This window comes from Hippichthys cyanospilos, chromosome 6 (assembly GCF_059441005.1).
Source record: "Hippichthys cyanospilos isolate Australia breed blue-spotted pipefish chromosome 6, RoL_Hcya_1.0, whole genome shotgun sequence".
NCBI lineage: Eukaryota > Metazoa > Chordata > Actinopteri > Syngnathiformes > Syngnathidae > Hippichthys > Hippichthys cyanospilos.
In genome coordinates, this window is record NC_142374.1 from 19,072,132 (window position 1) to 19,099,781 (window position 27,650).

General features: G+C 39.8%; 1 long non-coding RNA gene across 3 annotated transcripts in view; it reads right to left on the reverse strand.

Annotated features, from left to right (window-relative positions):
• Window positions 1-234: 234 nt before the first annotated feature.
• The window catches only part of LOC148422630 (uncharacterized), a 29,878-nt gene continuing 2,462 nt past the window's right edge, over window positions 235-27,650 (reverse strand). For 2 of the 3 annotated variants that reach the window (XR_015865819.1, XR_015865817.1), the window contains exons 3-6: window positions 15,700-17,289; window positions 11,433-11,670; window positions 1,068-1,163; window positions 235-969 (exon numbers count right to left, since the gene is read on the reverse strand). This is a non-coding gene — a long non-coding RNA (uncharacterized LOC148422630). Of the gene's footprint in view, window positions 970-1,067; window positions 1,164-11,432; window positions 11,671-15,699; window positions 17,293-27,650 lie in introns of all 3 variants that reach the window. The other variant, XR_015865818.1, reaches the window with a different exon arrangement.

Genomic DNA, 27,650 nt, shown 5'->3' on the forward strand with positions numbered 1-27,650 from the left:
TATGCAGTCTGTGCTGCTTCCGAGCTTGAAATTAATTTTTTAGGCTCATGTATTTAGACAGCAGTTCTCAAATGAGTACGCGAGATTTTTACAGGGTTTCTGCGGACATCAGCAAACCTATTTACTGCTTTTAAATGTGTTAAGAACAGTACTGGTTTCTTTTCAAATTAAGAGCAAATTAAGTGGAGCATAAAACATCTTATTACTAAATTGTGTTGAACATACACTGTTCTTTTGTCAGGTTTTGTATGCATACCCATTGTCATTAGTGAAAGAATTTTCCAGCAGACGCAATCCATAACTCTGTCTTAAAACCAAATGTACACTTTTCACACTAATGTGTCACGAAAAAACACTTAATCATTCTGCTACATTTAATTGCCAAACTAATTAAGACAAGTCCTGATTCATTTCCTGTGGAGAGAGTTGGCGGGCAGCTTTCAGCTAGGTGTGCGTGTGTGTCCTGGCCTTGAAACAGCCATTTTGCACCAGTCGTACAAAATATTTTCATGTGTTGACAATCCAAATTTGAGCTGAAAGGACGCACGGCGAGTTGTAGACACGTCCGTCAGAAGAAAAATGAGACTCCTTCCTTGGCCCTCGCCGATGCCCATTTGGACGGTGGCCCGCTTGTATCGTAAGCGCTCCTCCGTGTGTTTGCAAAACCATTACAATTTGGACCCTTCACGTTTTATTTGGCCTTTGAATACAGACGCACACTTTCTAATGTCCTCGCTGAACTTGGGGCAAACAGTACGGCGTGTCAGCTTTCATGTAGCCAATGAGAATTTGTATTAGTACTGCACAAAAGGCGCTGAAGGGATGGCGTGTTGGATCATCACAGGGGAAAACTTAATGTCGGTCATCCATCTTGTTGAAACGTCATTTATTGAGACGAAGGCAAAGTTGACCTTAATAGCAACTGAAAGGGCCTCTTCTGAAGCTTGCATTCAGCATTTAAAGCTAACGCTGGAGCAAAGTACGAGGAAGTCATGAGTAAGTCTCAGTTTCAAGCCATTTTGGTGAAAATCGCACAAGTCAAGTGCACACTCAATTTGTTTGTTTACCGTATTTTCCGCGCTATAAGGTGCACTGCATTATAAGGCACATAGAATAGAAGCTGAGGCTGGGGTTGTGTTATGCATCCACTGGATGGAGCTGCGCTAAAGGGAATGTCAAAAGAACAATCAGATAAGTCAGGCAAACTTTTCAATCAGAAATTAATAATAAAGATGATTTGTGGAATACGATCTGAAGAATGGGGAAAAACATATCTTGTGATTACAATAAAAGACTGTTTGGATCAATGCCAAGATGAATCAAGAGTTTAAAGGATATAATTATGATTCAATTAAATATTAAACATATTTTAAATCAAATAGCAACCAAAAACCTTAAAATATATTCTTTTGTTGATTTTCAAACAGTTTCTGGATTATAAAATCAATTTTCTTTGACAAGAGTTTTTTTATGCCTCGTAACCACCCAAGTCAGGTTAAAATCCAGATATCCAATCAGCCTTGGGCTGAGTCAGGGCGGGTGTGGGAGAGAGAGGAGAAGCGGCAGTAAAACAGGCTAAAATTCAGCTGAAGAAGAGTCTACCCAAACCAAATTCAGATGAATTTACAATGATTGAATACTAATTAGGCAGCAAAACCCGCCTAAGAGTGAGTCACTTGCAATCTTAGTTATATTAAAATAAAGTAATCAGTAAAGTAACAAATTTCCTTTAAAAATCCGGTAATGGTCTGGTGAAAAAAATAACAATAAACCCCAATAATTTACAGAACATATCAGAGAATATTTACAAAACGTAAAGGCTGTGCTTGGCTAAGGGCAAGGCGCCACAGTCATTCTTGTGAAAATTGCTAAACAGGAAGTGCCTCACGCATCAACATCTGGTTTGCATTTCACAATAAAACCTATCTGTACACAAAATAAGTGGCTTTGTGACCATAGAAGCACAAAATACACAATATGCGTACAATTATTGTAAATCAAATCTGTTGGCGTGGCCAGCAAATTTATAAGGGTGGCAATGGACACCCCTGGCCACCCCTGTTGGCGCCACTGGCAGAGGGCGACCTCACACAGGCCCATGCCAGCGTCTTGAGTTCACAGGAAAGAAACATTTCCGTGCTTGGCTTGGCCGCCGCTTTCGACAAGCAGACCTGCCTCTGCTTAGCATTTCTGTCCGCGTGGTTGAACGTCGGTAGCCGATCGGGACGACGGCGGCGGCCAAAAACCTCACATAAGGCCCCTGTCATGTGCTGGCGTGACACCGCCGCGGCCCTCCACTGTTTCCTTTCTTTGGCGCTTGCTTGCTTTCTGAGCTCATAGCGAGCCAGTCGGCATCCGCTAGTTTTGACTTTGTGCGGACGCAATCGGCGGGATGGAGACAATCCTGAGAGAGACGAAGCCGCAACAAGACGCAGAGCATTCTCACAGATCGGTGCATTCCACTTTTAAGTGGTCCGTTTTCAAACAAGCTACCGGAACATTCGGCGCACCTGCACAATGTAAGGGGATCGGTCCAATGCATTAAAAATTCTGCGGCTTGGGATTTGAGTGCTGCACGGTGGCAGGAAATTGAATTCAACATTCGTCAAAAATTCTTTAAAAAATATTCATATACTGTAGTTATCTATTGCCACGATAAGACTTTGTTGATATTGAGGAAGTGATCATGAGAAAATCTAGAACGGCAGAGAAGTGTGTTGGAATAGTACACGACATGTATGAGAGTAGAACACAAGAGAGGTGTGCTGCAGGGGTGACAGAGAAGATTAAGGTGGAAGTGGAAGTCCATCAGGGATCAACTTTAAGCCCCTTCAGCTTTGCAATAGTCCAGAAGAGAATTAGGGCCAGCGAAAAAACAGGTTGGCGATTCTTACTTTTATCTCAGAATTGAGGATACTGCAAATTCTGACTGCACCATTAGAATTCAGATATTAAAGGTAGAATTCAGATTTTATTCTCAAAATTCTCACCCTAATAAAATAAAGTCAGAATTATGAATTTGTAGTGTGACAGATCTGCATTTAATGCATGGAACCAAGTCAACCAATTTGTGCCGCTACGTTTTTCTGTGTCTGTTTAGCAAATGTTGCACTTATTAATTTTAGTTTCTGTTTCCTACTTATATTTTTCAATCTGTAGCCCTCAATTGAGAAGCTTAAGCCATCCCCGCTGCATAATTTGCATGCGCACAGGTGTAGCCAACGTTCAGCTATGTCTCGGCGCGACTTAAGTAAAGTTGGCAAGATATTGGCAGATTCGGACTTTCGCGATCAATACCTCTCAGACAAAACGTCGTCGGAACACCAAAGTCGCCTTTATACCTCCTTCATAACACGGACTACCAGCTACAATGTCAAAAAAAGACATTTGTAAAATATTTAAACCGTTTCTTTCGGTGAAAAGACGCAATTGATCTCTATGAGCAGCAGAGGCTGGGTGAGCGCGCAAGGGACCGTCTGCAAAATACTAGATGAGGAGGGGGAAAAAACAATAACGCCACATTTTGTGATTATGAATTCAACGAACACATCAAAGACATTAACATAATCATATTGAGACAGTGCTTTTGGATAAAAAAAAGCGTTTGTTTAATTTTGGACAATGTTTGTACTTAAAAATCATTAATAAACTGAATATCCATCTATAGCTCCAATATTGTTTAATATAAGGAGTCCAAAATCACTGGGCACATTCATGACATTTTCATGATCACACTACAACACTCGTTTTTTAAATAAATTATTTTGATAAATTTGGGGGATTTATTTTAAATGCTTGTTAATCATTTATACCCTCAAATGAATCAGTGGCTCCCCTTTTTGAGTTGGGGTAAACACTCCTAAATCACTACACCATCAATGAAGTACTCCCAATTATCCAACAACTGCTGGTTTTCTAATAAATTCCTTTGCCTAATTTTAAGAATTTTTTTAAATGCATATTGACCATAATTTGCCAATATATTGATCAATAGCTCTGCTGTTGGTTGAGTTAGAGACTCCAAAATTACCACACAAATCAGTGACATCCCTCCCCTTATGCTACATCCTCTGGTTTTCAAATAAATCCCTCTGCCCAATTTTAAGGATTTTATTTATGATTATTGATCAATATTTAACCATATATTGATCAATAGTTCTGCTGTTGGTTGTGTTAGGGACTCCAAAATCACCACACACATCAGTGGCATCCCTCCCCTTAGGCTACATTTACTGATTTTGAAATAAAGCCCTCTTCCTATTTTTAAGAATTTTTTTAAATTTATTGATCAATATGTATCAATATATTGATCAATAGCTCTGCTGTTGGTTGGGTTAGGGACTCCAAAATGACCACACACATCAGTGGCATCCCTACCCTTAGGCTACATTCTCTGGTTTTTAAATAAATCTCTTTGCCTAATATTAAGGAATATTTTATCATTATTGATCAATATTTACCCATAAATTGATCAATAACTCGGCTGTTGATATATTTAGGGACTCCAAAATCACCAAACACATCAGTGACATCCCTTCCCTTATGCTACATCCTCTGGATTTCAAATAAATCCCTTTGCTTGATTTTAAGGAATATTTTATCATTATTGATCAATATTTAACCATATATTGATCAATAGCTCTGCTGTTGGTTGGGTTAGGGATTCCAAAATCACCACACACATCAGTGACATCTTTCTTCTTACGCTACATTGCCTGGTTTTCAAATAAGTCCCTCTGCCTAATTTTAAGGATTTTTTTATGATTACTGATCAATATATACACATATATTGATCAATAGCTCTGAGTTTGGTAGGGTTAAAGACTCCAAAGTCACCCCAAACATCAGTGACATCCCTCCCCTTATGCTACATCCTCTGGTTTTCAAATAAATCCCTCTGCCTAATTTTAAGGATTTTATTTATGATTATTGATCAATATTTAACCATATATTGATCAATAGCTCTGCTGTTGGTTTTGTTAGGGACTCCAAAATCACCACACACATCAGTGGCATCCCTCCCCTTAGGCTACATTTACTGATTTTGAAATAAAGCCCTCTTCCTATTTTTAAGAATTTTTTTTAATTTATTGATCAATATGTATCAATATATTGATCAATAGCTCTGCTGTTGGTTGTGTTAGGGACTCCAAAATGACCGCACACATCAGTGACACCCCTCCCCCTATGCTACATTCGCTGGTTTTCTAAAAAATCCCTCTGCCAAATTTTAAGGATTTTATTTATGATTATTGATCAATATTTAACCATATATTGATCAATAGCTCTGCTGTTGGTTGGGTTAGGGACTCCAAAATCACCACACACATCAGTGGCATCCTTACCCTTAGGCTACATTCTCTGGTTTTCAAATAATTCCCTTTGCCTAATTTTAAGGAATATTTTGTCATTATTGATCAATATTTACCCATATATTGATCAATAGCTCGGCTGTTAATTGAGTTAGGGACTCCAAAATCACCACACACATCAGTGACACCCCTCCCCCTATGCTACATTCGCTGGTTTTCTAATAAATCCCTCTGCCAAATTTTAAGGATTTTTTTATGATTACTGATCAATATTTACCAATATATTGATCAATAGCTCTGAGTTTGGTTGCGTTAAAGACTCCAAAATCACCCCAAACATCAGTGACATCCCTCCCCTTATGCTACATCCTCTGGTTTTCAAATAAATCCCTCTGCCTAATTTTAAGGATTTTATTTATGATTATTGATCAATATTTAACCATATATTGATCAATAGCTCTGCTGTTGGTTGGGTTAGGGACTCCAAAATCACCACACACATCAGTGGCATCCTTACCCTTAGGCTACATTCTCTGGTTTTCAAATAATTCCCTTTGCCTAATTTTAAGGAATATTTTGTCATTATTGATCAATATTTACCCATATATTGATCAATAGCTCGGCTGTTAATTGGGTTAGGGACTCCAAAATCACCACACACATCAGTGACACCCCTCCCCCTATGCTACATCAATATATGGGTAATTATTGATCAGTAATCATAAAAAAAATCCTTAAAATTAGGCAGAGGGATATATTTGAAAACCAGAGAATGTAGCATAAGGAGAGGGATGTCATTGATGTGTGGGGTGACTTTGGAGTCCCTAACCCAACCAACAGCAGAGCTATTGATCAATATATGGGTAAATATTGACCAATAATGATAAAATATTCCTTAAAATTAGGCAGAGGGTCTATTTTCAAAACCAGGAAATGTAGCCTAATGGGAGGGATGCCACTGATGTGTGTGGTGATTTTGTAGTCCCTAGCCCAACCAACAGCAGAGCTATTGATCAATATATGGTTAATTATTGATCAATAATCATAAAAAAATCCTTAAAATTAGGCAGAGGGATTTATTTGAAAACAAGAGGATGTAGCATAAGGGGAGGGATGTCACTGATGTGTGGGGTGATTTTGGAGTCTTTAACGCAACCAAACTCAGAGCTATTGATCAATATATTGGTAAATATTGATCAGTAATCATAAAAAAATCCTTAAAATTTGGCAGAGGGATTTATTAGAAAACCAGAGGATGTAGCCTAAGGGGAGGGATGTCACTGATGTTTGGGGTGATTTTGGAGTCTTTAACGCAACCAAACTCAGAGCTATTGATCAATATATTGGTAAATATTGATCAGTAATCATAAAAAAATCCTTAAAATTAGGCAGAGGGATATATTTGAAAACCAGAGGATGTAGCATAAGGAGAGGGATGTCATCGATGTGTGTGGTGATTTTGGAATCCCTAACCCAACCAAACTCAGAGCTATTGATCAATATATGTGTAAATATTGATCAATAGTCATAAAAAAAATCCTTAAAATTAGGCAGAGGGTATTATTTGAAATCCAGAGAATGTAGCCTAAGGGGAGGTAAGCCACTGTTGTGTGCCGTGATTTTGGAGTCTCTAACCCAACCAACAGCAGAGCTATTGATCAATGTATTGATAAATATTGATCAATAAACAAAAAAAATCCTTAAAATTAGGCAGAGGGATTTATTTGAAAACCAGAGGATGTAGCATAAGGGTAGGGATGTCCCTAATGTGTTTGGTGAGTTTGGAGTCCCTAACCCAATCAACAGCAGAGCTATTGATCAATATATGGGTAAATATTGATCAATAATCATAAAACAATCCTTAAAATTAGGCAGAGGGATTTATTTGAAAACCAGAGGATGTAGCATCAGGGTAGGGATGAACCTAATGTGTTTGGTGAGTTTGGAGTCCCTAACCCAATCAACAGCAGAGCTATTGATCAATATATGGGTAAATATTGATCAATAATCATAAAAAAATCCTTAAAATTAGGCAGAGGGATTTATTTGAAAACCAGAGGTTGTAGCATAAGGGTAGGGATGTCACTAATGTGTTTGGTGAGTTTGGAGTCCCTAACCCAATCAACAGCAGAGCTATTGATCAATATATGGGTAATTATTGATCAATAACTATAAAAAAATTCCTTAAAATTAGGCAGAGGGCTTTATTTGAAAACCAGAGGATGTAGCCTAAGGGTAAGGATGCCACTGATGTGTGTGGTGATTTTGGAGTCCCTAACCCAACCAACAGCAGAGCTATTGATCAATATATGGGTCATTATTGATCAATAATCATTAAAAAATCCTTAAAATTAGGCAGAGGGATTTATTTGAAAACCAGAGGTTGTAGCATAAGGGTAGGAATGTCACTAATGTGTTTGGTGAGTTTGGAGTCCCTAACCCAATCAACAGCAGAGCTATTGATCAATATATGGGTAATTTTTGATCAATAACTATAAAAAAATTCCTTAAAATTAGGCAGAGGGCTTTATTTGAAAACCAGAGGATGTAGCCTAAGGGTAAGGATGCCACTGATGTGTGTGGTGATTTTGGAGTCCCTAACCCAACCAACAGCAGAGCTATTGATCAATATATGGGTAATTATTGATCAATAATCATAAAAAACATCCTTAAAATTAGGCAGAGGGATTTTTTTGAAAACCAGAGGATGTAGAATAAGGGGAGGGGTGTCACTGATGTGTGGGGTGACTTTGGAGTCTTTAACCCAACCAAACTCAGAGCTATTGATCAACATATTGGTAAATATTGATCAGTAATCATAAAAAAATCCTTAAAATTTTGCAGAGGGATTTATTTGAAAACCAAAGAATGTAGCATAAGGCGTGGGGTGTCACTGTTGTCTGTGGTGATTTTGGAGTCCCTAACTCAACCAACAGCAGAGCTATTGATCAATATATTGGTAAATTATGGTCAATATGCATTTAAAAAATCCTTAAAATTAGGCAAAGGAATTTATTAGAAAACCAGCAGTTGTTGCATAATTGGGAGTACTTCATTGATGGTTGTAGTGATTTAGGAGGGTTTACCCCAACTCAAAAAGGGGAGCCACTGATTCTTTTTGAGGGTATAAATGATTAACAAGCATTTAAAATAAAGCCCCAAAATTTATCAAAATAATTCATTTAAAAAACGAGTGTTGTAGTGCGATCATGAAAATGTCATGAATGCCCAGTGATTTTGGACTCCTTATATTAAACAATATTGGAGCTATAGATGAATATACAGTTTATTAATGATTTTTAAGTACACAAATTATCCAAAATTAAACAAACGCTTTTTTTATTCAAAAGCACTGTCCCAATATGATTATGTTAATGTCTTTGATTTGTTCGTTGAATTCATAATCACAAATTGTGGCGTTATTGTTTTTTTCCCCCCTCCTCATCTAGTATTTTGCAGACGGTCCCTTGCGCGCTCGCCCAGCCTCTGCTGCTCATAGAGCTCAATTGCGTCTTTTCACCGAAAGAAACGGTTTAAATATTTTACAAATGTCTTTTTTTGACATTGTAGCTGGTAGTCTGTGTTACGAAGGAGGCATAAAGGCGACTTTGGTGTTTCGACGACGTTTTATCTGAGAGGTATTGATCGCGAAAGTCCGAATCTGCCAATATCTTGCCAACTTTACTTAAGTCTCGGCGCGGTCTTTAAGTTATTTGACGTATTTGTGAGCTTTCAGCTCCTCGTCTCCTGCAGCCGGCGCACATTCCGACCGAGCGAAAAGCCCTTGCTCAGCTGATGTTATCGTACGCCCAACACTTCATTACTTTCTTCGCCTGGCACGGGCAACTTGGCCAAGACGACGTGGGAAACGCACTTGTCGAGTCTTTGAGAGGAGGCAGTTTCGGGTATGGGTGTTCTCGTAGTTTTGGCTAGATGGGTGTGAAGACCTGGGATGCAGCGCGGCGATAGACAAATGTGCCAAAGTCAGCTGGTTTTGGCCGCCCGCTCGCCCCCTGGCGTATCCAGCTGAGCTACAATAATTTGACACCTCTTAAGCAGCTGGACCCTTTTGGCGCGACAAGCAGCACTTTGTTTTCGATTCCCGCCGCGTTCCGCACGCAATAAAAAAATGACCGTCAGCAACATCGCACACGGTGTTTTCATCCACTTTGGCCCCCCTCCCCAAGCCGTTCAATCTCCGCTCGGCCTCCCTATGTGGGATTTAACATACACTTTGTGGTAACCTTGCTAAGTTATCCTCCCTTTTTTTTTTCCTCCCCACGCTGTGAATAAAGGCTTGTTTCTGTACGCTGCGCTTGTTAAGACTTCAAGGACAGCTCCCTCCATCTGGCATTAAGTATCGCCGGTGCCAGTGTCGGGTTAACCGACACTCCTGCACTTAAACTAATGGCAGCGAGCAGTCATCTCCCATGAGGCGCTCACCTTGGAAAAAAAGAAAAAGCCCCCCCCACCACCACCACCCTCTCTCTCTCTCGCCCCTCCATCCCTACTGAATGAGAGCGCAGGCATGAAAAGCGGGATTGTTTCAGCATCGGGGCATACATGACTGCAAATGAAAACATGTAACACGCATGTCCTGGCTCGGATTTGCCTCCAAGTTCAATGGCACTTTGAGTAACAGGAAGAGGAGGGAGGGGGGAGGTGGAGTCAGCAGAACGTCATTAGCACGCAAACATGCGAGCCAGCTCGCTTGATTTTTCCGGCAGATAGTCGGGACCCCCGAGCGCTTGTGAGAGCCAGACTTGCGAGGAACAGATGTGGGCACGGGAAAGATGGCCAGATGAAAACCAGAACGCGCTGCGGGAAAACATCTTTATGGGTTTTCTGCTGTATCGCACAAGGAATAGATATGGCTGGATTTACAGTTCCGATTTCATGCCTAGATCGGGTTTTTGGACAATGTGCAGTGCTGCCTTGACTAAAGAGTTGAATTCGTTCAGGCTCGTAACTCAGTATACGATGGTTATGCTCTAGACCACCCCGGCAATGAGTAAAACGCACACCAGGGCACTTGTATTTTAAGTTTGTTTTTAATCAAACAAACACATTTGAAATTGTCTAATAGATTGGGAAAAGAGCAATCTTTTTACCGTAGATTAATTCTTTCCTTTCCAAAGTGACAAACTCAATTTCTCGCTTTACCCACACGGAAAGATAGACATTACCCCCCCCCCCCCCAAAAAAAAAAAAAAATCAAGTTTCGATGTGAAAAGCAGGATGACAACAGATGACAATCATTTTCAACAAAGACTAGTCAGTGCTAAAATTCAGTACTTCCTGCTTCGTTCTTCTTCGATCTTTGATGACATTAAATAAATGTGTCATCGTTTAGTGGTCAACTATGGAATTGCACACAATGATCCCCTACATTTATCCTCTCTAAACATTTGTACACCCCCAAAAAAATGGCAGGACCCCTTAGAAGTGCCACCCCTAGGGATTGGTGTAAATTCAGACACAGCGTCAGTCTGTGCTGATTGCTGAAATATGGTATTTTCTGTTGATTTCTTCTTCTTCATTTAACTTCTGTAGATTAGTGTCACCGTCAAGTGGTCAACAGTGGAATTACGAATGTATAAACGAGTGTTAAATCAAATTAGAGGTCTTAACTAATAGAAAAATATTCAAAATAGCAGGACCACAACCTTGGATTCCAAGATGGCAGGGGCTTTATATTATTTGTATTTTATCTTCCGTTTGGTTATGATTTGTAATGTTTTTATACAATACAGGTCTATGAATAAAGTTAGGGGGGTTTGAAAGATTTGTAGCGTTGTTATTCAATTCACTGGGGAATATTGGTAATGTAAATGAGGTTACCAGCTTTGCTCGTGGACTGAATTCAACTCGTAATTGTGGGTACCGCATTTATCCGTGTGTTTGAAAGTTCCCCTTTCTCCCGCCTCAATTTGATCCATCTCACTGTTTCTCTTTACGGGAATCCTCAGCCTCTCCCGCCACATCTCTTGGCCGTCCTTCACAGATTGAGCACGCGGAAAGTTGTGAACATAAACACGGAGCTAGCACAGGTGAACGTGGGCAGAGCAGAGCCCCCCCAGACCGCCACCCGTCCCCCTGTGAAGACCCCCTCCCCATTACCTTCTCAATGGAAAGCCAAACATCTTTTTCAGAATGAAGAGGTTTGTTGCTAAATATAGGCCGGCCCTGTGGGAGGCGGCGGGTCCGAGAGCCATTTTCAACAAAGATGAGCCCTCGGGTCGCAGTCCAGAGCCCGGAGAATGGCGGGTGGCGGTGGTCCGGCGGTGGGCCGCCTTTCTCTTATGCACCGGCTCTTGTGTAAACACTGCAATCCTGCGGTCTGCTCCGGCGTGGCAACCTGCGAAAGGAGCCACTGTATGTTCGCACACAGCCGCGGTGTGTTGTCTCCGCAGACCCACTCAGTCCACCGACCAGCCCCCCCCCCCATCACCACCACTGAGGCCTGGTTTGGGCCGGCGACAGACCTCAGTGTGTGATCTCGTAACCCTGCTGGGAACTCCTGCTGGGGGCGATGTTGGACTTCATGCCCATGTGACCACAGATTTTTCTCATTAAATGTGTAACAGGACCTCAATTTACAAATGTCCCATCTTCTTACTTTTTCAGCATTTTTTTTTCTTCAATTTTTTTTTTCTGATTTCGTAAGCCAAATTTAGGGGGACATGAAACAAAAAATAGTCACTGTGATGCCCTTACTAGGCAAGGAGAGCCATATGGAGTCGGGGGCAGGGGCAGTGTCTTAGGGGTATTGGAATCAAACAAGATAGGTGAGTCTTTGACAAATTCAAATCTAGATCAGCAAAGAGCTGCCCATGTGGCCTATGTGTGACACCCCCCCCCAAAAAAAAGGGATTTTTTTTTGAGGCGGAACATCTTTACATGGAGTCCACTATTCACAGAATTTAAGAATTTTGCGTCTTGTCCTCATATAATTGCGCAAAAATTGGAGCATATTTAGCGTATCAAAATTTCAAACAGGGTGTTAAAAAATGTAATTGTACAAAAGCACTTTATAAATGGGGTAAAAATTGAAGAATTTACATGGTGATGACGTTCTTTTTTTGTTGTTGTTTAAGGCGTACCAGGTTCTAAGGTGCACTATCAGCTTTTGAGAAGATTGGAGGCTTTTAGGTGCACCTTATTGTGCAGAAAATATAATATTTAGTTTTGGACGGGAACATCTCAATTAGGCTTGACAATATTGGAAAATCTTACCATATGGATGTCGATTATTGCGATGCGGTGATAAGCTGGGCACTGTATGAAAACGGATGAATGGCTGCATAGCATTCCAACAACTTCAGTCTGCTTCTATTGCCTCTCTTATACTGAAATTGCCTAAACAGATGAGGTCATGCAAAAAAAAAAGAAAAGGTGGCGCCGTGACTTTTGCCAAGGTTCCTGTTTTGTGTAAGAGAATTGTGACAACAGAGCGCCGGCTTTTAACGAGCTGCCTCGTCACTTTTTTTTTTTTTTTTCTCCCGCAGACGCTGTTACCACCTCGGCCGCGGCGGTCGTGTTACGCCTTGACGTCTCTGCGCAGTTTACACGGAATGACAAGGCGTGACTGCGCCGCAATATTCCTGGCCGCTTGAAAGGGGCGCTTTATGGCCTGTGGAAATGATTCATCAGGCGCAAGAAAGTATGCATTTATCACATTGGGCCGCGTTAAGAAGAAACGGCCAAAAATATCAGGTTGGGCCAGGAAATAACTGAAAGCTGGATGTTTTATCAGCCAGCCAACCTTTTTTTAGGATAATATACCATTAATCATCAGGATCACATCCAATAAAATTCCAGATTCATCAAGGCTGAGGAAAAGTGACAGTGTCCACCGAGGAGAATGAAGGCCAGCGGGTTCCCTCTTCCACTGAGCTCATCTGTTCTCGGCTTAGCGTGGAGAGCCTCAACATTTGAGCGGCTACCTGCGCGGACCACACCAGTGGCCAAAAGCGAGGCTGCGGCTTTCCGCCGAAGGATTTACGGTAACTCTCAGACAAGCGTTCACAGCTTGGATGCTTGGCACGGCTCCGATATTGTCGCTGGCCGAGCATCAAACTGACTCAACCTGAGCCCCGAAGAGAACCGACAGCAAACGCCTCGTGTGCTTCGCTCGTCAATGGGCAACCTTCAGCGGCGCAAGGGGAAGTAAACAAGTGGCCTACAAATTCTGCGTTACTCTACTTAACTCCTTCGCTACCGGCCCAGTTCAAATGCATCTTTGACGTATATGGCCGCCGGTGGCACTGCCATCGATGGCGTTATATGTCAAAGACGTAATTTTACTGGACTCCAGCTATAGAAGTCAAATCATAACTTTTTACGATTAAAAATGGTAAAAGAGAGCACTGAGCTTACAAGCACAAAGACATGTATCAGATACAGATATCAAATGTTTATGGGGGGGCCAATTTTCACGAGGAGGTGGATTGTGACATAATTGAGTGCGCGCGTCACGTGAGAAGCTCTGACTTGCACTTGACATGTCCAAAATTCCGTCGGCGTGTTGTTCAACTTTTCCACCAATTCAAAGTATAGAGGCAGTGGCATAGCTAGAATTTTTTTTTCTGTGGAGGTGGTCAAGATGACCTCATTAAGATGGCGCCAAGTGTGGCCGTGCATATTTTATGACATCGAATAATTTAATTGATTTTATTACCTACATTTAATTTGTGCCGGGTATCAAATGGGGTAAGATATAAAAAAAAAAAAAAAAAATCTTCAGCAATGGGGGTGGTCAAAAAGATCACTCAAGACTGACTTGGGCACAATATAGCACCACGCCTGTAGAGAAGCCTGAAAGATCGACCTGCTGGATTTGATGACTAAATTATTTTTCATGTAAATTTACACCCTTTATGCCACTTGCTGTCGACTGAAAATGACATCACATGTGCTCACATGACTAAACCCAAGAAATGGGTACGTGAGCCTTTTTTTTTTTTTTAAATGGAGAGGGTGAAAAATTGGAATGTGAAATTGAAATTTAAAGCTATTAAATAAATGTGAAAAATAATGTGGTTGTTAAATCAATTGTAGACAAAACATTAACTTTTTACAGATGAAATTAACTAAAAAAGATCACTATGCTATTAAATACATTTCAGAGTTTTTGTTTTAAATCTGACTGAAAGGACTGAAATTAGTACTTGTAGATTTACCAGAAGCTTTTTTTTTTAATCTCCACTTTTGCCACCTTTGGCTATGAATGTCAACTTGAATTTTCTGCTCGATATTTGATGGATGTGATTTGCCCCTCAGGGCAAACGTATGCTATGCCGACAAATTTCACACAGGTGCGTGTGTGGGACGGGCGGGAGACACTGAAGTCAAGCACCGTATAAAGTGCACTAACTCACTTATTTTCAGGTTCACGTCCTTCACAATTATTTTCGCGCCTAACTGGATTTGGAGTCTCTTGGAGAGCGCTTGTATTTTTGATAATGCGTTCCCTGAGAATTCCTGAGCGGGGTTAGATGATCTAACCATATGGTAGAAAAATGCCTTAATGTGTCTCACATGCTCTGAGAAGCATAACGGATCATTTCACTAATATTTTCTGCGTTTAAGAAGGATTAGCGTTGAAACTGGGGATGTTTGTCCGGAGATGGTAATGAATTAGCAAACAATGGCCTTGAAAAATAATCCCTTCCATTTCTCTTAAGGCAATGAATTACTCGCGACCACACAAGGAAAACAAAAAAAAAAATGGCCGGTTTATTTTCTTGTGGTGAGCCGGTTTCAACACGGTGAGTATTCAGGCACGCCAGCGACCTTCAAAGGGTGCTCAATCAAGGTGATGGGCACTGATGGGAACGTCCGGTGTGTTTTATGAGACAGACATATGGATAAGATGTCACCTAAAATAGTTCAAATTTGGAAGGAAAAAATTCAGATTGAGTCTCATTTTTAAATTGTGTCAGTGATCCTTTATCGAATTGTTATTAGTTGAATAAAAGTGGTATATGGAAACGAAAAACAAGATGTCAAGAATTTGGTAAGTTGATGTGAAATATAGGCTTCAGAATACTGGAAAGTATGAGTGGAGAACAATCAATATCGTTAAATAAAAAGCCCAGTGACCCCTGTTAAAGAATAATATTTACCTCAAACGGTATTAGCACTTCAAAAGGTTCTAATGTAATGACCATTGTTGCTTTATATTCACACTTGCACAAAAAAGCATTGTGAGCTCATCGATAGGACGAGATCAAAACACCTGGCTCCACTTTTCTTGGCCATCAGATGAAAACGAGTGATGTCAAAGAAAGTGGCGCTGTTTGGGCGGCATCACATTTGTCAGGGTTGCGAAAGAGAGGACAAAAAAATTGCAAATCTTGCAGTAGCATCAATAAAATGTACTTACCCTTCTTAGAATCGCATTTGAAACCTAAGTGGGTGTCAAAGTGGGCCTGAAATGCTTCACAGATGTCTCCCAGTCATCTGGCAAAGAAAAACAGCACAAATACATCATCATGGAGTACAACTAGTAGCTGCAGTTTAGACTAGCCAATTCAACTCGGACAAACATTCTTGACTATGTTTAAATATATATTCCACTCCAAGCTAGCCTTGTTGGCTTAGCTGACTCACCTTATTTTAGTCTACCCATTTTAGCTTTAATTAGCTCTCTTATGGAGGCATTGCACCCTAATTTGGACTAGCCTTCATATCATAACTGTTAAGAGGGATATAGTTTGGCTTATCCTTAATATAATTGTTTAGAGTGAGCACCAACTTCTATGTTACGCCACATCAAAATCTGTTTTGTGCTATTTTTACAGATATTTTCCCACAAACCTCTTGTAGCTAGCCAGCTTGCAACAGAGCTAGCTAATTATTTAAATAGATAGACAGATAGATAGATAGATAGATAGATAGATAGATAGATAGATAGATAGATAGATAGATAGATAGATAGATAGATAGATAATCTTGTGAGGAAAATTAGCATAACAGACCCAGTTATTAGCAAAGCGTTAGCCTAGCCCACTAAACTGGGACTATTTTAGCTGCGTTAACTTAATTTAGCCTAGTAGAGTAGATACGCCAGCTTTCCTTTAACAAATGATCTGTTTTTAGCTCTGTTAGCTTGGCTCATTTGTTTTAGTTTATTTCAGTGGTTCTGAAACTTAGTTTTTGTAGAACCCTCCTGATGGAGATGAAATTATTTGTGATGAGCGTCGTCATATTGAAGCCATTTTAAGTCGGAGCATTTATTTGCACAATTATCCCGGCCTTCTTTCTTAGTTCATTTTAGAATTCCCAAACTGAGATTGTTAGACACAATTTAAAGATAAAGAAGATATGGAGATAATTATGGTAAGAAATATCGGCATTAACTGTGAGTCCACACTGCGGTTAGGCAGCTTTCCTGGCTAAGACTCTAGGGCCAACCTCAGAATTAATAGAACAAATGTTACATTTATAAACACAAACCAAACTGTGCTAAATGGGGGGAAGAAAGCAAAAAATAAATAAACCACAGAGAGGTGAACCATAACAAATAAAACACACAGTAAATAAAACCATATTTTCTTGTACAAGATGGATAATTAGAAATATAGACGTGTGAGGAAAACAGACGTGTGAACTTATTTTTGGGTCATTTTTTTGTAGGCCCTGGCAGAGACAGAGCGATTACAGAAAATGCTTGTATTTTTGTTTGCATGCTTGTGTAACGCTGGCTCAGAGTGTGTGTGTATGTGTGTGTATGTGTGTGTGTATGTAAGTGGCGTGTGTGTGGGCTGATCTTGGCCACGGCCCGCCGCCGTCTGTAAAGAAACAGCTGGAGGCAAAGCCAACAGCGGTCCGGCTCGGGGAGCCTCGGGGCCCTGCCAGGCGGCGACAGATTCCAGAAGTTTCCACGGTGCTGTGTCGCCATGCCAACGGACTCTTGGCATGCTGCCGCCGTCCCGATCCTCGCACCTGGCCCACCAAGAGTCCAGAATCACCTCTGCTGTCACAGTGTGATGAACAGGTCATTTACAACCCAAGTGTTTGTGTGTTTTTAAGAGTTATGGGTGCAGGTAAAGAAAACAGTGTGGCAGCGCAGTAGACCTCCTGTGTGCGCCGCCCCAATCAAACTGAGGAGCCGTGGAAAAGCCACATGCACGCGCCGCTGCTCGGTACCTGGGCCTCGAGTGGTGACCTAATCCACCTCCTCACACTAGGTTGCGGTTATCAAATCATCAATACGATACAATAAAAGTTTATGCAACAGCGCTACCTACATCTTCTGGAGCGGTGTGCAGTATTCAGCTAATTACAGGGCAAAAATATCATGTATTGAAGTAAATTATAGTCAATAAAGATGCTGCTTTCATACGTACCTTTGAATATGAATTAAAACTTTCTGTGACCAATCTTATAACCTAAATGAGATTAAAAGCACACACACAAATAGGTGACCTATGTAAATCAGTTAAAATGCGAATTAGGATTTAGGTTACTTCTATGGCATCAGTTTTCAAATTTGGGTAAAAGTACCCGTTGGGGTAATGTGAAGGTCCTTCAGGATGTCAATGAGATCTTAACAGAGTTTCTGCAGGTATCAGTGAATCAAATATAATGCTTTTTAATGCTATGATGGGAACAGTACGCCCTTCTTTTCAAATTAAGAGCAAATTAACTAGAACAAGAAGCAACATTGCTAAATTGTGCTGTAGTGACTCTTTTGCAGAGCATTTTAGTCTTTATTCTGTTCATTTCTATACAAAATGAACAAAATGTAACAATAGTAGTTCAAAGGTTTCGTGAATCAGACATGGATGGCACATCACTTTTATTTTTTTCCCCACATAAAAATGTTTTGCACCGCTGAGGGGGTAGGTACTTGGCTGATAGATATTTCACGGAGTACAAAACTGAAAAAAGTTGAGAGCCACTGCCTTAAAACAAAACCTTACTTCAAGTATAGAGTCTGACAATTTTTGTGCACTCTGCAGAACTTACTCAATTTTATTTTGTCAAGTGGCTGCATGAAATGATATCATATGAATCCAGTTCATTTGAAGTAGATTATATGTCAACAGGTTCTTAAAAAAGTATCTCATTTCAGATGATGTTATTTTGCGCAACCACTTGATGAAATACAATTGAGTGAATTCACCGTTTTTTTTCAGTGTACTCAGAAGGAACCTCCAACATGGAAATAAAGATTTGTTGTCACATCTTTGATGATGCCACTCCAAGGCAATGGAAATCATCTGACGCCGAGGCCTGTCGTAATTCATTTGACACGTTTATCATCCGTGGCGACGTTTTCCGTACGTGACGCGCCGCGCCAAATAATATGGGTGAGTCTCTCTCACTGGGGAAAAAAAAAAAAAAAAAAAAATTCCCCTTGTTGAATTCCGACATTCAATTTTTGTAGGTGGAGAAGAGCAGACAGTCTGCGGTGGTGAAACGTCGCCCTTGGTGCGGCTCCACTTTTGCATTCAGATGCTTTTTTTTTTTTTGAACCCACAAAGCATATAAACTCAAGTTGTTGAGTTAATAACACGCACAAGTGATTTAAGCGCACTTAATTTAATATTTTTACACAGCCTTTTATTAAATGATACCTGATACTCGTGTGCTACATTTTTGTTCGTACCGCAGTTTTTTTTTTCCCCCAATGATGTGTCACAAACCTGACGAGGAGGATTGCGGTGAAGCTTCACTTGTCTTGTTAGCTTGGCCTTGCTTACTGCGCTTAGCACAGTAAATTTAGATGAGCCGAGCTCAGCAGTCGGCAATGTTACAGACTCAAAGAGCCAATTGGACCACGCGTCACCCACAAAAAATATGAGGGAGCCACAAAACCATTTAGACATCTAAAGTGAAGATAACACTGCTTGTAATTCCTTTTTCTTTTAACATTTAATTACGTATAGGAATTAATGAACTATTTCGGAGAACGCAAAATTGTATATCTGCATGAAACAAAAAATATTCAACTTCTAAATCTGTTAGATTGGTTAGTCTCTTTGAGGACAGTATTGTTCATTTTTATAAGGTCGGACGGAAAACCAATTAAAATGGTTTTCACCAGGTTAAAATGCACCATGTTTTTTTTTTTTAATCAAATTTATGGCCTGCTATGGTTTTCTCACGCCTAATAGTCTTATGACCTAAATGCATCCTATCAAACTTAATTTAGCCTCAGTGCTTAGCTAAACCCAGCCTATTTACTTAGCCTAGCACTTTTAGCTTGGTTTAGTTCTATTTGCCTTTTTTACCTAACTTAGCATAACTTACTAGTTTTTTTTTTGGAAAGGTCCGCTTGCTTTTGATTTTATAATTGGATACTAACTCTAAGGTTTCAGATAGTATCGCCTCCCAGAATGCCGTTGGGTCGGTATAAAAGTGGTCAATGTCTATTCCAGTGCAGTACTCCTCAAATTTATAAAACTAACAGCAAACGATTAAAACATTTATTTTAACTGGTTAATGTGATCTATGTTTTGATAATATTCATTTCATGCAGAACATAGCATTATATGTTTTGTTTTACTCAGAAACCTTCATGTTCCAGGTCTTATCCATGGTTTACAAACCTCCGTAAATGTTCACAAAGTCAGAAAATAACCTACAGTATTTCAAAAATTTCAACACAAGTATTTACATATATAAGTATTCTTCTCTGTTGCTGTAGAACAATCAAAATTAGGCCATGACATGACCACTCGTATAGCCTTGTGTTTACATTTTTTTTCTTTGTTGCTGATTTCTTGTCAAATAAATTTAGCTTAGCTTATCTTAGCTGCTTAGCATTGCTAAGAACTCCCAACTTGGCCAATCTTAGTTAACTGAGCCAAGTCTGCTTAGGTTAGGGTTAGCCTAGCGCTTTTAGCTAGGTTTAGTCCAATTTGCTTACGTTTTTTAAAATGATTTTTTTTAACATACTTAGCATAGTGAACATAACCTACTTGCTTGCATTCAATTTTGTTATGGTTACTAGTGGTCACTGTTTTTTCTTGGTAGCTGTTTTTTTTTTTTTTTTTTTTTTAAACAGGTGGCTTAACACTTGTCAACTAAATGTAGTTTAGCAAACGTAGTTTTACCTAGCTTTGCTAAAAACCACTTGGCCAGGATTACTGTCCGCTTTGCTTACACTAGCACTTTTAGCTTGGTGCCTTTTCATTTCTTTTTACTTAATTTAACAGGGTAGTTATAGACTTTGCCATTTGATATAATATTAAAAGTTCTGAGACACCTCATCCCATGGAGTGTGCCTGAGATGTCGCGTTAGCTGTATTAGCTTAGCCGAATTACGTAGCCCAGACAAATTCTGCATTTGTACAAATATGGCCTCCTCACAAAAGGCCATTGGCTGGTCATGACGTAATGACGAGCCAGTCCAACTCAATTACTCTGCAAAAAAGAGCTGATATTGAAAGAGGGGAAAATAAGAGGTGATGATGGTCATAAAAATTCACATTTTGCCCCGGTGTATTTTGGCCGCGTATGTTATTGAAAGAAGTCAAACTTTATTACCTTTGGAGGGAAAAGTTGTAATTTTTTGAAGTGGTGCATGTATTTCTTTCTGGACACAGTCACCACCCGTCATATCTGCTTACGTGCAAACACCGACGGTGCGGATGTAACAAAGTACAAGCACTTGGTTTTTGGACTTACGTACATTTTTTTTTTTTTTTATGTATCAACACATTACTTTAGTAGAGTGGTAACTTGATTTACAAGTGCACCATTTCTATATTAAAGCACCGTGAGAATTGTACTCACGTATTATATGCTCCGTTGTTCGTTGGTACCCACACTTAAAGGTGAAATTATTAACTGCATTTTAATTTGATGAATGAAAAATTTCTTGTGTTCAAATGTCAACATTTGAGCCTGGTGTTAGACAGAGCACACTCGCATGATTACACCTGATCTCACGAAACCTCTTCCCATCTCGGGAACACCAAAAACACTACATTTGGGAAGAAATGTTTGGTTTTATTTGCTGTAGTTTCCTTATTCCACCTAAACTCACTCCCGGGAACATTGTGATTTGTGGGGCGCAGCAAAAATTATGTTATTCTATAAATGTGTGATGTTAGACATTACATATCATTTTGAAATGAAAATACACCTTTTTAGAACCCCTAAGTTTTGTACTAGTAAAGGTATATGCAGTATAATAAATCTTCAAAATTTCATGCATACGTGTGTGTACTGTAATACGCCCCTAATATTTTTCGGGCAAAAAATTGCGGATTTTAACACTAAGAGTTTGCTTGGAGTTCGAAGACATTGCCTGGTTGATTTTTCTGTTTTGAGTCGCGAGTCAAAAGAAGCAAGTCCAGAAAAAGTGAAGGATGCAAGGGCTCCATAGATTTTTTTTTTTTTTTTTTTGCAATGTGATTTTTAACAATTACTAAAAACAGTCAAGTAATTGCAAAGCTTTTATATCATACAGATTTTGCTTTTAGGATTTGACAGGACTTTGTGGTGGTTAGAGATGTAGTAACCCACCAGTAAATACATGCATCTGCACTAAATAGAAGCTAGATTACCATTTTTAAAGCGGAAGAACCACTTTTTTTCCCCAGTAAAAAAAACAACAAAAACACTGTTTGAAAATAAATTGTTACTAGTTTGTTGTACATTATTAATTTACATTCTTGCATTTTGAGAAAAGCACTACAATACTTGCAACTTGTTTCTTAGTTGCAAATGGAATTTTTGGTTTATGCCATGGGCCGCTTAAAAGTACTCATCGGTCCACAAATGGCCCCCGAGCCATATTTTGGACAATAGTGACTTACACCCATGAAACTTGGCATACACATCAGATTTGGAAAAAAAAGAAAGGAAAGGAGCGCTGTAGAAGTTAATTCCGTATCTTTTAATGAATGACTCAGTAACGGCCCGACAAATTTAACAGTCCTTGTTTGACATTTCAACGAGATCCTCAGAAATTCGAAGGTCAATTGGAGCCATATGCTGAACCGAACAGGAATTTACTTTCAAACTTGGCCTCTTATAAAGGTCATATTTTACTGCCCTCCTTGTATAGATTTAAGCAGATAAATTTCAAACTGGGTGTATTGTCTGAAGATGTAGACGATAAAAAAACTGTTTGAAACTTTTGACGACAGTTCTCGCCATGCCAATGCATCGTTTGGCCCCCCAAAATGTCACTGTACTTGCTGGACTAACTACGCATGAAATCTCATAAAATTTCGCAGTATCTTTTACTGCGGCAAGAACTGTGAGTGCTTTTGCCACCTCTGGGGAGAACACAGACACCAAATTGTTTGTGCGAGAATGTGAAACGCTTAAAAGAACACACGGATCCTTTTTATTGGAATCTTTCCTCCCTGCTAACTCATCAGGTGTTTGCCTCCGTCTGCCAGGAAGGAAGTCCTTCTGCATGTCGACCAGAACACCTCAGGCATGCTCGCCCACACGCACACACACAAACAATAACTTTATTTATAGAGAAAGACGCCGCTCCGAGGACTCCGATTTGTCATTGGATACGCACAGCGGTAGGGTTAGTCCAATAAATCCATTGACGTGTTTTATGGTCATCTGCTGCGATGCATGTATCAACTCCAAATGGGTGTGCTTGGTGTAATGTGGGAAATTCATTGAGTGTCTGCGGCTCGGTTCGTTGCCGTTTGTCATTTTTGCACGTTGGCAATGGTCAGCTCAGCTGCTATTGTTGACTTTTCCATCCGAACGATTTGGCCGGCCGGGTCGCTTCTGCTCCAGCCAAGGAGAGGAAGAAGCAACACGGATACCTTATTAGCCCCCGGAGGGGAAATTATTTCCGCACATGGGCCACAAATGTGCATACACAATCAGCATCTGTCAGGGTCGCGGTGGGACTCGTTTTCGGTCCTGGAGTTTGAGGGCTAAAGTGGTTCACTTTAGATCACGGCATTTTAATGAAGATGTACAATTTTACCCTTACTCGGTAGACCCCTCAAAAATAGCTTAGTAATTCCTCCAAAGATATTCATATTGTATTTGAACAGAAGTCAAATTTATAATTGAATGTCCTTATTAGATCACGGTTGGGAGCAAGTATGGGATTAAGTAACAATTAGTGCTCTTATTTCGAAAACTACTGCATCAAGAAAAATAGATATATGGTCATTAAAAATATACAAATCAATCTAGCGAGCTAGTTAGCTGGCTAACTGACAAACACTTGCTAGTTACTTGCTACCTAATCTATCTATCTATCTATCTATCTATCTATCTATCTATCTATCTATCTATCTATCTATCTATCTATCTATCTATCTATCTATCTATCTATCTATCGTTAGCTAAGCTTAGCTAACAAGCTATTAAGCAATCGGTCTAGCCTGTTGATGATCAATAGATGGATAGAAGGCTACCGTCCACCCCAATCTTAAAAATTCCTTCTTATCACCTTTCACAAAGTAGAAGTTTATCAAATTAGCTTGAAAATATCAGCAATATATAATAGCTTCCTTGAGTGATCTTACTGTGTTTACTAAATTAGTCAAAGAATTTTAAAGTAACTCCCACATTCCTCGATGTTTCTGTAAGCGGCCTTTCAATAAAAAAGTTTGGACAACCATGCTATATACAGTATAATGCACTGGCCTTGTGCACTGGTTACGTGTTTGTACGACACGCAGATAGTCTAAATTTCCTCATTTTAAAACGGTTCCTTGAGTCAGAAGAAGGCAGCTCAGCCCAGCGGGAATCTGCCAGGACATACAGATTACTCACTTCAGGCTTGATGTCTCTCCATTCACATTCATAGCTCTATCTGTTCAATACAGTACTTACATAAAGCCCCACGTGTCTAATTTTTAAAAATGAGTGATATATTTAAACTAAGAAAAAAAAAAAGGCTTATTTTTGGCCCATGATTCGGGAACCCCCTCCTGCTCTTACAACCCCAAAAGTGCGGGGAACACTGCCAGCGACCAGCAAAATGAACACATCACACCTACGCAGCCACTTCACTCCCACCATTAACACTGAACTTGAAAGCAGCTCTGCAACCACCGCACAACAAACCCCCTCCCCCAAAAACCCATGCCCCCCCCTCTCCCCGTAATCCATCTGAACCACAAGGCTCCCCTCTCCTTGGGGACAGTGTAACATAAACATAGTCAGCATGCCTCAGTGTTTCCAGAAGCCACCCACCCACAGCAGTGAGCTTGAGCCCATCTGACAGAAAAGAGATCTGCTGTCTGAATTACAGACGCTTTATTTACAACTCACAAAAAAAAACCTTCAAAAGGGTAATCCTTTATATCTTGTTGTTTTCTTTTGCTCAAGTAGCAGCAAGGAAGAACTGGTAAAGTAAGAAGTCTTAAAGTGAATCAGGTAGGTGGAAAAACTACAACACAGATGAAAGACAACACTATAAACTTTTACCTCTCCCACACATTTAAATGTATTAAAGAATCTCATTAGTTCTTGCATTTATTTAACAAGGGGCACAGGCTTGCTGGTGCCTATCCCAGCTGACTGGGACACCCTGAGCTGGTTGCCAGCCAGTTGCAGGGCACACAGAGACAAAAAAACAATCACACCTAAGGACAATTTAGAACGTCCAGCACTATTTTAAATAAGAGCAAAGTTTATGTAAGTTTCACTTGCAGTTGATTATTATTGCAATTTTCACAGCAATACTTTGGTACAAGTGGCAAAAATATCATAAGAATAAAATATATATATATATATTTTAAAACCAAATTGTTCAACTAAAGAACATATTGACAAATAGCCACCAGCTTAATGCTAACTTATTATATAAGCCAGTGATGTGCAAACGGAAATTGGCATTGATGTTTTCACAGAGCAATATCACGTTCAACAAATATTACTTGTATACTTTAACACTGCAATATGGGGTCCAGTACACTCGTTTCCTTAGTGGATATTTAAACTCCAAAAGAAAAAATTAAATCATCATAAGATTTCAACCATTTTTCATTCTGGACAGCAGGGGGTGCTGCATTTACTATTGTCCGTAGCGATAACAAACATGGCAGCCTCCGGAGGAGTGCCACCCCCCCATGTAATTTTCATTTCATGATAACGCAACCTACGATTATATTTAAAACATATTGTTGGGTGTTAAGAAGACATTTATTTGCAAGTTTTTGACATTTCATTTAATTTATTCCTTTTTAAACAAACAACGTACACACTGTCCCTTTAAGAAACTTTTTTTTTTTTTGCTTCTTCGTCATCTTGTTAATTAAATTAGAGCTCAGTGCTGCCCCAGGTTTTGTGGCACAATGTCGTATTGCACTAAATGCGCGTAACGCTAAATTACAACTTTTCTGTGTATCGCGAGAGCTCAAACGATTGCTTAAAATTCCACTCAAGTGGAGTAGGGAGTATTTATACTCAGTTACTTCCCTGGCCTGGCTATCAAAGGCTGTCCTGTAAGCAGCACGTGCGGCACAAAACAAACAGCGGCCTCCCCGGGCCGCCTTTCACAAGGGGATGCGAATCGGGAGCCGCACGTTGGCCGTCGCGAGCTAAACGGGCTTTGCGCCGCGCGACTGTTGGAAAACCGCAGGCGGACAGAAAACAAGCCGCCTGGCCCCGGCCCCATGTTTGACTTACACTCAGTGTTGATTTATCTCCTGCCCGGAGTATGTAATCCAATGTCTAATGGACTCACTGTTCATTAGTGAATTAACACGTTTGAACATTTACATCATGGAGGCCCGGGCATGTGTTTTCAATTGGTGAAAGCCAAGCTTATTTTAGAGTTGCGCTCATAGGGTGGGGATATTTTGCGCTGACAAATAGGATAGTGTTACGCCAGCAGGTTTGGGCTAGCCGAGGTCAACGGCGGAACGCGGCCGAGTGACGAGCCCGGGCCGACGTCGAAACGGATTATCGCCGTCGTCGGCGCATCCCCTTCCTGGAAATCGGCGCTCGTATTGAAAGCAGCGCCGCCGTGCCCTTCTCGTGCAGCCCGATCAATTTTGAGGCAACTCAACGGGGCACTTTAGATAAACACAACCAGACCGTACCAATAAACACATGTAAGGCATTAGAAATGTCTTGATTTACAATTGCACGCAGGCTGCTAAAACTTGGCAGGCGCTCTTTATGTTTATTATGATGGGGGTTGACGTTTCAAAAAAGGGTGTTTTTAAAACGTGTTTGTTTAGGCAGGTATTTTAGTAAGGCGACATGTTTTTTGTTTTGTTACTTCATTTGTAAAGTTGACTTTTTAAATATTTTGAATTGTCTGATGTGATTAACCTGGTTTGACTTTGGTTTGCGTCATTATTTTTTTAGTGTTTTTTTTTTTTTGTACACTATACATGATCGTGTTTTATATCTATGTGAAGCATTCTGTAAAGAGGGCTATAAAAATATACTTAAAACTGCACATTTTACATACTTCCAGGACTTACAAACACTTGTTTGGTTATGTAGATGTTTAAATACTTGTTTACTTCCTTTTGTATTTAGTTGTTTCCATTCTTGTATCTTCAAAGATGCACCCCTTGTGATTTTTTTTAAAGACAAGCACATCTTAATCAGCGCAAACCATTTTTGATTGGAGGGAGTCTTAAAACATAGTCCTGCGCATTCATTCAAAGCATTCATTCATCAGAAGCTAGATCATCAAACTGTTTTATTTCTGGCTTGTCTTCTGTAAAATTGTCTCACTAGTGCATCCCTACAAACAACATTTTTGCAAAGGAGTCACTCCAACAAAAATTAGCAATGGGTACTTCATGTTCTAATTAATTTGCTTGTAATTTGAAAAGAAAACTGTACCATTCCTATAAGGGTAATAAAAAGCATTGGATTAGCTTCTTCTAGACCAGTCCATAAGCAAAGTGGGTTGGAGGCCATATGTGGCCCGTTCAGCTTTTTAATCCGACCCGCCGAATTTGAAGAAATTATCAATCAGGAGGAGAGTGATAATGGTAAACTCCTGATGGATAGCGGAACTATCAATGCTTTAAAACAGTAACTGAGCGCGATTAAAATATATATATATATATATATATATATATATATATACATATATATATATATATATATATATATATATATATATATATATATATATATATATATATATATTTTGTTAATTTCATTTGCATTTATGAGAAGACTCATTTCAATTGATGATTAAAGATATGGGTCTTGAATAACAATGTTGTCATGCTTTCGTTAATTTTCGATTTAAATTAAAGCACATGATTTTTAGATATGCTGCATATTTTTTTTCTCTTATGAGGTGGGTTATCAAAACACTCCATCCATCTGCTCCTGGTACGACACTTTTGTCAAATTGTTGAACCCTTTTTGGCCCTCGGTTCAAAAAGTTAGCTCTGAGGGTGGCTC